The following is an 11,718-nucleotide window of genomic DNA, read 5'->3' on the forward strand; positions in this document are numbered from 1 at the left end:
CAATGAAATATATAGTTTTAAATAAATAATCCACAAAAAGTAGATTAGAAAAATGTTTTAAGCTACATTGTTTTCTGGGAGCCAAATTGTAACCATGGCCTAATCTGTTAAGTAAACAGCTTAATGGGTTAAGAGCAAGACAAAACAACAACAGTGACAAAGAATCCTGCTGGAATATTCCCATTTGAATGTTTAAACTAGGATAATAATTTGCCCTTTGTCACGGCTTAATTGAAAAGTGGTTTGCCACTATGATATGGTTACTGTAAGGTAATTCATCTGTAAGCACACCTTTATCCATGGATGTGGAATGCTGCCAAATGCTGTTTTTGTAATCTAGCCATGCCATACTTAAATTCTGCACCTTTTTTAAAATTCTCCATTATAAATTTATTTAGCAAAAAATAATCCTTTGTTCCATATGGTTTTCTTTTTTACCCTTTTGTTATATTGCCATGGTTGAGTTTTCTTCTAAATGACTATACACTGTATCTGTCTCAATTGCAGTATGTGGTTTGTACATCACAGAAAAGTAAGTTATTGGTCCATAGTTTTTAGGATTGCTTACAGGTTCACTCTTAAGGAAAAGTATAATTTTTACTGTTGGTAACCAGGTTGGTGAATGGGATGCGCTTATAAATATCTCTTACTCAGGGCTAAATGTTTATGTAAAGATGTTAATACATTCAGCCAGAGGTTAGGTACTGTATCTGGGCCTGGGGGGGTGGGGGGGGTTCTATTTAGAAGTTTTTCTTTATTTTGTCTCTGTTTCTCTGGCTATTACTTCATCCCATTTCAAATCCTGTACATTTGAACTCCTTACTGTTTATTTTAATTGTTCTATCCATTTAGCATCTTTGTTATGTTCCACAAGGTCTTCATAAATATTTCTCCAAAATGTTTTTTATTTCTTCTTTGTTTTTGTGATGTTTCTATTCCTTTTGCTGTTTCCCAGTTTTCTATGACACTTTTTTGGATATTCAATGAATTGGGGGGGTTGTACTTTTCCTTTATATTTTTCTGCATATCTCCTATATTAAGTATTTTTGTTCATCTGTTCCCTCTTCTAACAGTAACACTTCTCATTTTAATTGCTTTATAGTTTTCTCTATTTGATGTTTCAACCACAATAATCAAAGTGGACTACAAGGGTGAATCACTGCATTGCCGTTTATAAATAAAACATAAGTGCTTTTGTCTATTCATATAAAGACTTCATCATATAAAATACAATACAAAGCCACAACATTTTAAATACCCCAAAAAACTACCTTATGACTCACTCATCATTTAAACATTTAAAGTCACAATACAACACAAATCCTTAAAAACATTGCATAATTATCCTAAAAATCATCTGATGATAACAAAAAAAAAATCACATGATTAAAAACAATTCTTTTATATAATTTTCTTCTAAACTGAGGGCACATTCTTTGCTCTCTTTTTCCTGCAGGCATTCTACAGAAAGTTCCAGAATGTCTTTCTGTGACATATCCAGCTCAGCTGCATCCTGCATCATCCATTGATCTTTCATATGGCAACTCATTGGCCCATCACTCCACATCATTACCTGCATCTGATTTGCCACTGTTTCCTGTTCCTTCCCTTGCTGTGGTATCCAGCTGCACTTTTGTGCTGGTTTCCTACTGAAGGCTCTGAGTTATCCAGTGATAAGTGATCAGATGCTTCCAGTGCTACCTGTTTCTTCTTAATTTGGGGACTCATTGTTCCAGCATGCTGTGACAATACCTGAGTTTGGTTTTCTGCACTAAATCCTTCATTTCATAGGTAATCCATAACTTCACTTTCTATTTCTTTAGATTCTTCATTACTAATTCTCTTTTCTATTGCCAGCCTGTTTTCTTATTCTTTGAGTTGTGACATTTTCCATATCTGGGTGCCTTTGCCTGTATTTCTTTTCAAATATCTTTGGTACTGCTTTTTTTGTTTTCTCTGTTGCATAAATATTGCACAATATCAAATTTATTTTTCTTTCTGATGAAGATCCCTCCTGCTCTCCTTGATATGTGGACTCATTGTTCTATCAAGCTGTGAAATACACTGTGTTACCTTTTGACGTTCAAGGTGTTCTTTAACTTCAGTTTTATTTGTTTAACTTCTACCTTACTTATCTGCTGCTCTACAGTCCCCTTTTATTTTTATTTTCTTATTTTTTGTATTGTGAAATTTTACACATCTGGGTGCCTTTGCCTATATTTTTCTGCAAATATTTTTGTAGCTGGTTTTTTTTTTTTTTTTTGTATTAATTAGTTTGGCTTTCTCCTTTGCATAAATATTGCATCAAGTCAGATCTCTTTTTCTTTCCCATTTCCATATTACTTTTTATAACTTTTAAAGGTCTTCAGGTTTTTGTTCTTTAAATGTTCACATTTCCTCTGGTACTTCTTTTTCCAGGCAGCCTAAAGTTTCTTTGTTTAGGTAATAATGTTGTTCATGGATCTGTTATATTAATGAACACATATTTCATTTGAAGCTTTGGACAACTTTTCTTGGGCAAGTATTTTTCTTTCATCTAATTTCTCTATTCATCTTTCTGAATATCTTCCATTTGGAAGTTCTGGGCTTCTTGCATAATAGTAACAATACATCAGTTCTTTCTTATCCTGAATAGTTCTTCATTCTATAATTTTTATGGCTCTTTGTTGGCCTGCAAATTTTTGTGGTTTGTGGACTGCTACTTCTCCATTGTAGGAATATTTCCATGTCTTGAGGATTTTACACTGTCATTTTTCCAGTACTGGCACCAGTGTGCCTACCAGGATTGGACACTTTTTAATCCTGGAACTTGTACACTCAGCTGTCTTTTTTAATTTTTAAACCACCTCTCTCCATGATATATGCTATATAAAATACAGCCTATATTGCAGTATTGTCTTGGTGAGATTTTGTAGATTGATACTAAACAATAGGATACTTAAGTCTTTTGAAGCCATTTGAAGCCTAGTTACTACAGTCCCACTGATATACTCAATTAATTACTCTGCCTGTATGTAAGAGATAGAGGGAAGGCCTGGAAAATGTATGGATTCCCTTCCATCCATTTACTTACATTTGTTTACTGGGTAGTCCCACTTGGCCAGCAAAAGTAAGCTCCTTTTCAGCAGAGGCCAGGGAGGAAAACTTGATACAGCAATATGAAAAAAAAACAAAGTACAGAAAAGAGAAAAAGTCACCAGTAGGATAATATAATAAACTGCAAGCATATTAGCAAATGGTAGCAAAAGGAGGAGTCTTACAGATTTACAACTGCATTGATATGTTTACACAATTACATATACAAAGCAGATTCATGATAATTTCTGAAATCAGTCACATTTATATGCAGATGCATAGCAGTTTCTGGGTTATTTAAGCTGATTTTAATATATTGATAGATGTGCATTGCTTTGCAGGATGAGAGACAGTTTGTTCCAGGGTTGAGGGATTCTTTAGGCGAGATATCTTTCATGCTAACAACTGCTGTCTGTGTTTGTAATATAGATTCTTGTTCACTAATGTATTTGTATTACTACTAGTTGTGCAGATGTGGAGTAGAAGCAGGACTGGAGTCAGGCAGATGTGGAGTAGATGAAGTAGGACTGGAGTCATGCAGGTGTGGAGCAGATGAAGCAGGACTGGAGTAGTGCAGATGTGGAGCACATGAAGCAGGACTGGAGTCGTGCAGATGTGGAGTAGTTGAATCAGGACTGGCATCGTACAGATGTGGAGTAGATGAAGTAGGACTGGAGCTGTGAAGATGTGGAGTAGTTAAAGCTGTGCAGATATGGAGTAGTTGAAGCAGGGTTGGAGTTGTGCAGATGTGGAGTAGTTGAAGCAGGACTGGAGTTGAGCAGATGTGGAGCACATGAAGCAGGACTGGAGTTGTGCAGATGTGGAGCGCATGAAGCAGGACTGGAGTCATGCAGATGTGGAGCACATGAAGCAGGACTGGAGTTGTGCAGATGTAGAGCACATGCAGCAGGACTAGACCTGTGCAGATGTGGAGTAGTTGAAATAGGACGAGTCGTGCAGATGTGGAGTAGATGAAGCAGGACTTGAGTCATGCAGATGTGGAGCAGATGAAGCAGGACTGGAGTCATGCAGATGTGGAGTAGATGAAGCAGATGTGGAGTAGATAAAGCAGGACTCGAGTCATGCAGATGTGGAATAGATGAAGCAGGAATGGAGTCATGCAGATGTGGAGTAGATGAAGCAGGACTGGAGTCCTGCAGATGTGGACTAGATGAAGCAGGACTGGAATCATGCAGATGTGGAGTAGATGAAGCAGAACTGGGTAGATTACAGCTTAGTAAGCCAGGAGTAGATCAACATGCAGGAGTCTGTAGGAGACAGACAGTGCTTTTAAATGATCTGTGTAATATAAGTAGCTCTTACTTAATATTTATTCATTTATTTTTGTGAAGAGCTCTAGAGTTTTGCAAGTTGGATTAGGCACTTTGGACAGTTAATATCAAGAGACCCACTATACTCTATTATGGAATTGATAAGGGAAGACTGTTGGGGAATGATGGTCACTTTACTAAGAGAAGAATTCCTTTGTAAATAGTTAGGTGATGTATAAGGCTTTCCTAGCAACAATGAATATGTGCTGGTCAAAGGAGATCTTGTTATCCACAGAGGTGCCTTCTTCTGTCTATTTTAAGGGAGGCATTGTATGTGGTAGGTGCATAAAATTGAGCAAAGGTGTTAACAAGGCAACATTTTGCATAGGGACTTGTATTGAGTTTGATCAGCTTGGTGATGATAGCATAGTGGGGAGAGTCTCAAAAGCCTTAGCTAATTATGGTAAGCTGTTGCACAGTTGTGACCCTCATCTTGTACTTCTGTGACTCTTTAAAAGAACTTAATAGAGTTTAATAGGCATGATCTTCATTTTATAAAGCCTAATTGGTTAGGGTCTTTACATGGCAGGTTCCATATATCTCAGTTTTTGAAGTCCATGATGGCAGATTCCATCACCTTGCAAATGAGTGAGTCAGTTAGGTATGTTGTTGCCAGAGTGAGTTGTGTGGCCTCCCTTGTGAATGGACTACAATTGTTCTTGATGTATATCCAGTAGTGAGGATGTCAGTAAATAGTTTAAGCAAGAAGTCTATTGAAAAGTGGTTTGATACTGATCAGAATATACCCTCATATGTTGTCTGGTTCTATAGAGCTGATGTTTTTGGCATTGGAGAAGTATCTGTCCATTGGTGATTATCAGGGGGAAATGGACTAAGTACTTTGTATTGAGAAGTTTGTAGGTGATGCAGGAGTCATTGGAGCTGAATTTATCTACAAGAATGTTAGCTACATCATCAGGGTTTGAGATTGTGCTGCTATTACAGATGAGCTCAGTGCAGTATGGGGTATCATTTCTGACATTCTTTGCATAATTAATTAATGCCTTGTGGTGATTGGTTGCTGATATAACTGTTTTTAGTTAAGACTTAGACTTTTAATATTTGAACTTACTCCTCAGTACTTTGTTACTCCTTTTGAAGTTGATTATAGCATACTAATATTTTGTTCTATTCTTTAGGGCTATGAACTTTTTGCTTTTAATTATATAATTTGTTTAAAGCTCAGTTCAGTTAGAGGGGGTTATTTATAAACTTGGCTTTGTATTTGTGGCTAACAGGAACATGAGCCTTTATGCAAGAATTGAGATGATAGCATAACTGTTGGGTATATGCAACTGAAAGTACTAGCTATATGGTAGTTGAGGGAGTGGGTTTGCTGAACTATCTCAAGTCATCATCAAGCACTAGGAAAAAGGGTTTGGAGAAGTCTCTGAAGATGGCAGAGTTGTCTGCTGATCTGTATGTTGGTCACACTATAAGTAAAACAGCACAATGATCTTTTTCTACCCCTGAGAGTTTGATGAAGAGTGGGAGTGTCATACCTCTTAATTTGGAAACATCAAAAACCTGAACAAAGGCCCAAGAAAAGTAGGTACAACTGGCCAAAATTTAGGGTGCTGATTAACATAAAATTTGTGTACGCACTCATGTAGCCCCACCCACTCCAGTGGAATTGTAGGATAACAACATGAAAATTGAAGTCACTAAATAATAATAAATAATGACAGACATTTGAAATTCAGACTTCATATCCCTCATAAAAATACATAATAATGCAAAACTTGTTATTCTAACACCTATCTGAGTTTACAGGAGCAGTATTTAAAATATGTCCCTATTTTTGGGCCTTTGTCCCACCATTATTTTTGTCTTTGTCCAGATTTCTTGCTCTGAGAGATTGAGAGGTATGTGGAACAGATGTCTACAAACACTACAGGTTATGACATATGTATGCTGACCTGGAAATGTGTGAAAACTGGACAGCTAAGTAGCACAGTCAGCAAAGCTGTTATTAAATAAGGTGACCATAGCCCCTTGCCTCATTCTTATTTGCATTCCTTTATATTAGTCTTGTCTAATGTGGACAGAATAAAATATATATTCAAGAAGTTTAAAAATACAGAAAACACTGCAACGGAAAGAGAAGGTGCTTTTCCAGTTCAAGTACAAATACCTGTAGTGCCTAAACTCTCCAGGATAAATTATTTCACCCAGAGCAGCTGTACTAAATGAATATGATACATGTAATTTATCAACTTCATTTATTGTAGATGGTTACTTCAAACACAGAAGTCATCTTTATTTTTTTTTCTTCATTGCAAATAATGTTTGGATAATGCAGGCTGTGGCCCAACACAGATATCACACCAAAAGAGTAATAGGTGGCCAACTTGAATGAAAGGTGCACAGGTATGATGACATTTTGTAGAATCCCTTGTTTCCTACAGCACCAAAACACTGTTTAGTGACTGTTTCTGTAAATAATGGACATGTTCAGTTTAACAGTATTCACTTTATGATGAAGACACATGCATTGCACTTTACGAATTTCTCTTACTATTTAACATAACAGTCCAACTTAATGTTAGCTTGACAAATTAAGCAACAACAGACAGACGTTTTTCTTTAAAAAAAAACAGAATGTTGGTTCTCAGACAAATCATTGCTCTTTGCACTTGTTTACATTTTATGAGAAATATCCCTCTTGTAGTTATTAGATTTAAATCTATGAAACATCAGATATACACAATGGCACATCTAAAACCGGTGTGCCACCTTCCTTACATACATTTTGTGAAGGAGGCGGCTGTGCTCCACACTTCAGCAAAACTGTTAAGTGACAAAAGTTGTCAAAACCATGGATTACCAAAACATATACAGATGCCATGTTGTTACTCTGCTACAGAGAAGTAGGACACAAGCTGTCAGTCTGGGAAATAATCAGGGGACGGCCTTCCAGCCAATGCACGCAAGTGTATTCTGACAGTGAGCTATATGTGTGTGTGTGTGTGTGTGTGTGTGTGTGTGTGTGTGTGTGTGTGTGTGTGTGTGTGTGTGTGTGCATGTGTGTGTGTCTCACACCGTCTTATATCTATTGTGGGAGCTGTAAACACAAGTTTCTGCAGTTAAGCAAATAAACAAACATGTGCAACTGTTAATATAGCAAGGGCTTTAATTAAAAACAAATAAATTAGCATATGCATAGACACATATTAAGTATTTAGCATTTACTTTGTTACCACTTTTTCTTCCTCTCGATAGTCAAGTTTGATCGTCTTCTTGGTGCACCACCGGGGCCATGACCAACTCCAGCGGGGCCAGTCAGAGGACCTCACTAAACCACTCAATTGGTAGTAGTGATGGCCAGTGTGTACAAAGTGCGGGGACTTAATCAACATGAGCTTATGATATTCACTTACTGGGAATTCCTCATTTATGGGGAATAATTGCAATCTCTGGTTCCTATCACAAATGGGTTCAGCAGATTACCCGGACCTGTAGGCCAAGGGTAGACACATGCTGATCCCTTCAGTGTGGCACACATGCAGCTCCGGACATCTAAGGGCATCACAGACCTGTTATTGCTCAATCTCATGTGGCGAAAGCCACTTGTCCCTCTAAGAAGTTGGAGACGACCGCACAGGGCAGCATAACTAGTTAGCATGGTGGAGTCTCGTTCATTATTGGAATTAACCAGACAAATTGCTCAACCAACCAAGAACGGCCATGCACCACCACCCACAGAATCGAGAAAAAGCTATCAATCTGTCAATCCCTTTTGTGTCTGGGCCAGATGAAAAAACTCTCAGTCCCCTAGATGCAAATTTTACTTAAGACCTGCATAAAAAAACAAAGCTGTATAAAAGTATGTTGGGCAGAATTATGCCAGTGGATTGGAATGTGAAAACTCCAAGCTGCTATCATCGATACTCTGTATCACAAGGGCTCCAACAAGGATGCAAATATTTACCTAGCAAGCCAAGCCAAAAACATTTTAGACACTCAAATCTTGTTAATGAATCTATGCAAATTAATTCAAGGTCATGCTGTTGAAATTAGGTAGTAGAAGATATTAAATATATTCTGCAGAAAAGTACATTTGATATATATATATATATATATATATATATATATATATATGTGTGTGTGTGTGTGTGTGTGTGTATGTGTGTGTGTGTGTGTGTGTGTGTGTGTGTGTGTGTGTGTGTGTGTGTGTGTGTGTGTGTGTGTGTGTATACAATGCTCTTTTATGCAAAACATTTTTTAAATGTCAATCGGACAATTAATGTAAATTCCACTTTTTCCTAAGAAAACTCATTGGTGGAAAAAGGTCAAAAACAAAACAAAAAAAATCTGCACACCCTAATACAATTACCCTTTCATTAAGGCTCAAAACGATACAAATCTTTTTTAGAATAAATGTCTGTGTTGTTCTTACTACTTAGAGAAAAAAAGGTTCCTGAGGAAATAAAGGATAGTATACCTGAGATGCAATATAGGTGCAAGGAGCAGAGCAGCAGTGGCAATTGTTTCCAAGGAAGGGGAGGAGGACACACGAAAGAGTGAAAACATCTTGGTCTTGTTTCATTTTTGGAGAAGGTCTATTTAACCTGCTTGGTGGTTCATTTCTGAAAAATGGCAATTGGGACCAATAAACACAGTCTACTTAGTCTCATTTAGAGACCACCCTTAAATAACGGTAAGACATTCAGAGCCTGTCGCCAAAACTCAAAACCAACATTAAAAATTACATTCCACAGAAAGGACATGGGGTGCCTATAAAACACTGTGCTGACTCCTAACACACTGCAGCACTTACCCAAAGTGACCATACTGCAAGCAAACAATTTAAACTGAGCTCTATTACAGGCAGTCAAGGGTCAGCCACGGTCTCACAATGCTGACGTCATCATGCATGCCCCTGCACATTGATGATGTTGCGTGATGACATAAGAATTATCAAAAAAGCTTAAATAAAAAAAAAAAAAACAAGTAAAAAGAACAAGAAACAGTGCCTCCACCAAAATCAATAATCACAACTTATAAAACAAGGCACTTGGAAGGAGAAACCACTTCAATAGATGAAGTTCTTGGATCATATATGATGTCGTTTGATATTTTGGCATTTTAACAGGGACACATTTATTTTATTTGAATGTATTTTTAATAAACATTTTGCATTTGATGTAGTTTTTTAATACTGTAAAAAGATATAAGGTTTTACATTATTTGTGGTATTAATGTAGACAACAAAATACTTATTTATTAGTGGCTCATTTGCATTCTTAAATACGTATTAGTGGTTCATTTGCATTTTAATTGAATTTTCTAGTATTTAAGAGACTGCATTGTGATTAGTTATGCATCTGATGAAGTTTTGCCTGGGACAGACAAAAACAATGTGACTTAGTTAAGCATTTATTGTTTTTTATTTTGTTTTTTTTTTAATAAAGTTGAGTGGACATAATTCCATGGAACTGAAGTGGTTTCTCCTTACAATTGCCTTGTTTTATGAGTTTTAAATAAAAAAAAAATCATGATTTGAAGTGGCCACTTGGGAATTCATGACTCCTCATTATTTTAGCCTCAAAACCAGGAAAATGTGAGGAATTTGGTATGGTTGAGAGGTCCGTGGAGTGTACAAGGGCTGTGCTGCTGAGAATAAGACTGAGTATGTTAGAGCCTCTGGTAGAGGAGGAGGTGGACACTATTTGTTTACAAGACTTTCGCACTGATACAGACAAGGAAGCATTGAGTATATTAATCTGTAGGGGAAGTGTGCCAGTTTATGTAGGGTGTAATTAATGTCCCCTAGAAAGATGATGTCTGAGTTAATAGAGAGGGACTCTAAGTTATTAAAATGTGTTTCATGATTTGCAGGTTTTATGGATGGGGCTCTGTAGTTGTCTGAGATGTGATAAGAGTTCTTGTTTATGGACATTAGAATAAAAAGCAGTGTGTGGTCATTGTGCTGATTTTAGTCTAGCTGAGAAGAAAAGACACAACATGTATCTATAGTCTGTTGATTGGATTATTCAAACTAGGTGGTTCCATTTTCTCTTTCCTTCTTCCACATACTGACCGCCAAGTGCTCCAAGTGCATGTTCTCATTTACCACGTCTGCCACTCCCACCTATTTCCCTGCTTTCTTTCTTCATTTCCTCCAGTCATGTTTGGAGCCACTGATGAGATTAAGGCATCATGGGGTAGTGCCACACTGTTGCCAATGGATTATTCATCCTTTTAGGGGACAGACTGAGAATTTAAACAAAGCAGTGAGGATTAAACAGTCACAAAATATGAGTTATTAATATGTTCATAGCTGGAAACAGCATGTATGTGGTCAATACCTCTCATTCTATGCACATATACATATAGATTTATTGTAACACTGTCATTTTAGTACATGGTACTGAATGCAAATGACAGGCCATCATAACTCTGTGCCTTCATCAGCAGATTTATTGGCAAAGTGAAGTACAAAATAATCTCATGTGATAGATGATCCATAGTTATTCTTTTCATGGTCATCATTTTCTAGTCATAGTATCCATTGGAAATGACTGTTCTGTAAAATAATATATTTTTTTCAGGGAATTAAAGTTTTTTTCTTTTTGGTACAATGTCTCAGAAAGCACCCCGGCCTGAATCTAAAATCCAAAAAAGCACCCTGGCCTGAATCTAAAATCCAAAAAAGCACTATCATAAATGGTTATGTGGGTCTGTGTTCACCACAACCTGTGGCTTAATACAGTATCTTATAATCTGTGTCACATCATAACCAGTGTTTCACTGGTGGTGGCTTAGGGGACAGGGATTCACTGGTAGTGATTTGAGGGACAGGGGTGATCTATTTCAAGATCATCAAGGTACCATCCTTTACCTCTTTTCCACAGATTCTGACAACCAGGGTTGGACAATTTCCTGTGGTTTCTCCTGCTAGTCTTGTTGATATGGGCATCCTGAGACAGTGTAGCAACTGCTTCATGTACACAGACAACCCTCTTCTTCTACCACTTGGGAACACAATATGTGAGAGATGCAGTTACATTAAGAACCTAAAATCCTTGCTGTTACAATCAGAAGCCAGTACATCTGGCACTGAGAAGGTTGTCTGCACAAATACCACACCTCTAACAGCACCCACACATATACAGTACATTCCTACATATATAGAGGTTCTCAACAAAAACATACCTAAACAAAAGAGACAACCGAGGCAAAAGCACACACGCAAATCACATCACAACCCACCACACCAAGCACCACACATAGTACATATGCCTGTGTCTCACAACCGCTAAGGCCCAGCCACAAACCCAACATACTGGTCACAGAGACTCTATCGTGA

Source organism: Protopterus annectens, chromosome 9.part0 (assembly GCF_019279795.1).
Source record: "Protopterus annectens isolate FY-2018-M chromosome 9.part0, PAN1.0, whole genome shotgun sequence".
NCBI classification, from domain to species: domain Eukaryota; kingdom Metazoa; phylum Chordata; order Ceratodontiformes; family Protopteridae; genus Protopterus; species Protopterus annectens.